The sequence below is a fragment of the Helianthus annuus genome, chromosome 11 (assembly GCF_002127325.2).
Source record: "Helianthus annuus cultivar XRQ/B chromosome 11, HanXRQr2.0-SUNRISE, whole genome shotgun sequence".
NCBI lineage: Eukaryota > Viridiplantae > Streptophyta > Magnoliopsida > Asterales > Asteraceae > Helianthus > Helianthus annuus.
Window position 1 is genome coordinate 84,594,068 of NC_035443.2, and position 5,516 is coordinate 84,599,583.

General features: G+C 41.8%; 1 non-coding gene across 1 annotated transcript; it reads left to right on the forward strand.

The window, feature by feature from the left end:
- Nucleotides 1-3,220: 3,220 nt before the first annotated feature.
- LOC118484412 lies at nt 3,221-3,327 on the forward strand. Its single transcript, XR_004873523.1, has one exon. It is a non-coding gene; the product is annotated as a small nucleolar RNA R71 (small nucleolar RNA).
- Nucleotides 3,328-5,516: the final 2,189 nt, after the last annotated feature.

The window sequence follows — 5,516 nt, forward strand, 5'->3', positions numbered from 1 at the left end:
GATAAATTACTTATTTGGGCATAACATGCCTTTTTAAAATTCCATTTATATACAAGTTCACATACCTCATGGGAGAAATCACTCAACACTCGGCCGAAGGTGTATTTTTTTAGTGAATCACTCGAGAGCGGCATGGAACTTACGCCTTCCATAGGCTTGCCAAGCAATCAGTCCTCCTCCTTTTTAACTTTATACCTTTGTAAATATCAAGAGGACTTTTTGGGTGAAAGGTTAGGCTTGGGCTAAAGGTGGGTGGTTGGGTTAGTGGTTAGTAAAAAGGGCGAAAAGCATCGGTTTTCGTAACATATTTTGTTTTTAGTGACTTTTTATTTTGAAGTATTTCTCCAAACAAGCTTTTGTTTGCATACCTTGTTTGTTTTTAACTTCATCATTTTTTTTAGTCACATAAAAGATCGAGCTTGCGAAAAACCGAGCTTGTTACTAAAATAAAGGGTGAAAAATAAAAAGGGTTTTTGGTGGGTAAAAAGGGTTTAGGGTAAAGAAACGAAAGGTTTAGGCTCAAAGGGGTTAACTAGGGGGATTTTGGGTAGGTGGTAAAAAAAAATTGAAAAATAATGGTGTAGAAAGAAAAAATGGTTAGTCCTAATGCCTCCATCATTTACTTACTTGGGTTTAAGTTGGTAAGGACCGGGAATGAATCGTCGTGGCAAGTTCTAGAGTTGTAAGAACCAAGCGGCTATTCACACAAGAAACGAAAAATGAGCATTTAGTCTAAAGATGTAAATTTGTATGCTCAATAAAGGCTCAAAACTCACTTTTGTGGGAATGGGTTTTTAATGTGATCAAGTATATATAATCAAATTTTAACTAGACTTGTTATGCCGTTTCATAATTTTCTTATGTTGGTTCTTGTTATCACGACGCTCTCGGTTGTAAATTTTATAAAAATATAACCTTATTAATCTTGTGATTCCTAACTTAAACTTTAGACAAGTAAAAAAAAAATTTTTGTTTTTTTTTTTTTTTGAAAAAAAAAATTTGGGGTGTTTAGCGGTTCCAATAGAGTTTTGTGTAAGGCTTGTTATTAGGACTTGCAAAATTTCAAAGTGTTAGCTTCCCCCCCACACTTAAATTACACATTGTCCTCAATGTGTTCCAAAAATAAATTTTTAGGTTGATTGGATGTGCAATGTGGTGTTAAAAAGCAAAGATTTATGTTACTGGCAGTCTGGACACGGCCCCGTGGGGACCGGACACGGCCCCGTGTTCAGGTGCCAGTAACAGAAACTAAAGAAATGAGACAGAAGCCTGGACATGGGGGCGTGTCTGGTGAACACGGCCCGTGTCCAGTTACCTGAACTGGGCGATTTTTCTGCAGGTGGTTCAGCACGGGGCCGTGTTGGCTGAGCCCGTGTTGAGCCTTCTGTAATGGAGATTTGTGTCGGGTTGCTTCTTCTTTGTGCATGGGGTCATTTTTCTCGTTTCCTTTTTCATCCATTATCACCACGAGTGTGTTTTATTCCTGCAAATTAAAACTAAAAGATTAAACTAGACTAAGGATAGTTCCGCAGAATGCCTCCCTGGTGCGCCACGTTTATAAGGGTCCTTGGCTAGACCCAATGTGAGGTTATATATTTTCTGAGTGGGATGCTTGGCGTCCCATGTTACACCGTCGGAGAGCAGCATCCAAGCTCGAATCAATAACCTTCATGTAGTTGACCGGGTCGTCGTCCTCTATTCTCTTCCCAACTCTTAATTTTACTTCATCATCCCCATACCTCAAGGTGAGTGTTCCGTCATTCATATCTACCACTGCTTGTGCGGTGGCAAGAAATGGTCTCCCTAGTATGAGTGGGACCTCGGTGTCTTCCTCCATATCGAGTATGACAAAGTCGGCTGGATAGACGAATCTGCTTACTTTTACCAAGACATTTTCAATGACACCTTGTGGGAATTTGACGGATCGATCAGCGAGTTGTATGCTCATTTTTGTAGGACTCGTGGTTCCCAGGCCAAGTCTTTTAAACATTGATGAGGGCATGAGGTTAATGCTAGCCCCAAGATCGGCTAGGGCATTACGAACGGGGGACTCCCCTATTGAGCAGGGAATCGTGAAGCTTCCGGGATCGATTTTCTTTTGGGGAAGTTTATTGAGTACGAGGGCAGAGCATTCTTCGCCTAAATTGACTAATTGCAAATTTTCAATTTTCTTTTTATGAGTGAGGAAGTCCCTCATGAACTTAGAGTATTTGGGCATTTGGGTTAGGACCTCAATAAAAGGAATATTGACATGCAATTGCTTTAATAGACTTTCGAACTTCGCGAATTGCTCATTGGTCTTTTGACGAATTAACCTACCGGGGTACGGAACTCGAGGAGCTTTGGTAGGTTCTGGTGACGGAGGGGAGTTCTTTTCCTGCAGAGGTGTGGGTGCCGTTTCTTCTGTTGGCGGTGGCGCTTCTGCAGGCCCTACGGTGCGGTTTCGTAGCGTGATGAGGTGAACTTACGCTTTTGGGTTTGTTTCGGTATTGCTAGGTAATGCGCCTTGCGGTCTCTCGGCAAAATTTTGAGCTATTTGATTTAATTGTTTTTCTATGTTTTGAATACTAGCTTGTTGATTTCTAAAATTTGATTCTAATTGTAGAAATCTTTCGAGTTTTTCTTTTCATTGTCGGAGATGAGGCGAGATACAGTATCTTCAAGCCTTTCTCGTCCACTTTGTTGTTGAGTGAAATTTTGTGACTCATTTCTTGGTTGTTGAAAGTTTGTTCGTTGTGTTTGTTGGTTACTACTATTGCCGGGTTCTCTCCAACCAAGGTTTGGGTGGTTTCGCCATCCTTGGTTGTAAGTTCCCGTTGGGGGACCCGACGGCCTAGGTCTATTATCAATGTAGTTTACCATTTCTTGTTGATCGTCCGTTTCTTTCATACAACTCCAATTTTCATGTGACCCACCACACCCTTCACAAGCCATAACCGAGACTGTTTTTGTCATTTCCAATTTTTTTATTTTTGAAGAAAGGGCCTCGATTTGGGCTTGTAAAGAAGTGCTTTCATCGACCTTATGGGCGCCCGGGGCAATAGATTTATTGCCTCGGGGAGTGTGCCATTGAAAATTGGTTTGAGCAATTTCCTCAATTTGGTTATATATTTCATGCGGGCGTCGATTACCTAAAAGTCCCCCGGAGCTAGAATCAAGTGTCTGCCTTGTGTGTGGCAACAATCCATTATAGAAAGTGGATACTTGTTGCCATACCGCAAGGCCGTGATGTGGACACTTGCGTAATAACTCCTTGAACCTTTCCCAAGTTTCATATAAGGATTCCCCGTCCTCTTGTGAATATGTATTAATTTCAGTCATTAATTTATCAGTTTTAGCGGGAGGGAAATACTTATATAGAAATTTTTGGGCTAGTTCATCCCAGGTGTTTACCGATCCAGCTGGGAGGGCGTTGAGCCAAGCTTTCGCTCGGTCTTTTAGTGAGAAAGGAAACATTCGGAGGCGGATGGCATCATTTGATGCTCCGTTGATCCGAAAGGTATCACATATTTCTAAGAAATTAGTGATATGTAGATGGGGATCCTCGTCCGCAAGCCCATGGAAGGTTGCGGAGTTTTGGAGCATTTGTATCAGATGCGGCCGAAGTTCGAAGTTATTAGCTTCAACATTCGGAGCATTGATAGCGGCGCCTAGGTTACCTACGGTAGGTCGTAGATAATCCATGAGGGTACGTTGGTCCGCCATTGGAGGTGGATCACCCGAAACCTTCTCTTGATTTTTAGCTTTTAATCTTTTTCTGAGAAAGCGTTCGGGTTCTTCTAGAGGTTCTTTTATGTCCTTATTAGAACTGGAGCTCATACACTATGTAAGATTGGCGTCTGGTTCCAAGTCCTGCAATAAAAACATAAAAGAATGCTGGTCAGAAGGTTCACCATGGCCCCGTGTTCAGTGAACACGGCCCGTGGTCGGAGTTACAGTGATTGTTTTCCAGATCCCAGTTACTGGAAGTTGGACACGGCCCCGTGTTGCACCGACACGGCCCCGTGGTCAGCCTTCTGTAACTTGGAAAACTAAAAACTGCCAGTAACGATGCTGGGCACGGCCCGTGTCCGACCAGGCACGGCCCGTGCTGAGCTCTGCAGAAGCTGAAAAACTAAGAAAATCCTAAAAAATTAAAAAGAAAAATAAAAATATGATTAGGCCGTTGATTCCTAACTTTCTTAAAATCCTTGTGTCCCCGGCAGCGGCGCCAAAAACTTGATGCGTGTGTAGTGTAATATAATTTAGATATATAATTAAGCCCTTTTTACACCTTTAGCCAAGTTTTAAATTTATAAAACACGATATTCACTAACACTAAGCACACATATGGGCAAGTGCACCCATCGTGGACGTAGTATAGTGTTGGTAAGATACCGAGGTCGTCCAAGGACACAAGAGCTTTTAATACCGGTTTATCCTCAACGTCTAATCAAATCAAAAGTTAGAAAAAATGTTTTTAACTAAGAAAATAAAAACTAACTAAATGCTGAAAAATAAAAATAAAATAAAAACAGATAGACAAGATGAATCACTTGGATCCGACTCGTGTATTAGTATAACCTTTGATTATTTTCGCACTTTTGCACTTGTTTAAGAGATTATCTTAGTTATTGTAGTAGGCCCCTCTTTTGAAAGCGACGTTACCCTCAACCCAGTAGTTTGAGTCAGCAAGGATACAATCCTAAAGGGTTGGATTATTGGAAGATAATGAATTAAGTTATTAATGCAAATTGTGGTAGGCCCCGCTTTTGGCGGTGACGTTACCCTCGGCAAAGTAGTCTGAGTCAGCAGGGATACAGTCCTAAATAGCCGGGTTATAGTATTAATAGTAGTTAACTTATGAGGGGGTCAAAGAGTTTGGATCCCCGCCATCCAATACCTATGGGCATTGAAGGAGATCCTACTAAATTTGACCCAGGTCCCTTGCAGGACCTCTAAACGCTGAACAAGGGCAAGACCCTTACCAAACCGTTCCCTTAACCCCCGACCAGGTAGCCAACATACCTCCATATAGACCGTGGAGATATGAATGGTGAAAATCTTTTATTTTATATAGACAGTAAAATAACGCCAAGACACCACGGACAAACGATAAGGAAAGATCACCTTCAACATAAGCAACTAGTTATTAAAGTCATTAATACAAAACCAAATAAAAAGTGCAAAAGATTAAAAATAAAAAGTATTATACTAAACACTTGTCTTCACCAAGTGATGTAAGAGACTTAGGCAAACATGGCCTTGATTGTCAAGAACTCTTACGATCAATCTTGGATCCTGAGACGACTCACACACTCTACGATGGACAATGGATGATGGTGGTGGATGATGGTGTTATGGTGGTGGTGGGTGGTGGATGAAGTGTGAGAGAGGTGGTATGCCAAGGGATGAGTTGGAATGAAACCAAGCACTCCTATTTATAGGCTGAACAGAAGGCTGGGCACGGCCCCGTGTCCGCTGGACACGGCCCCGTGCCCGTCTGACACTATCTCTCTTCATTAATTGTAATTCGC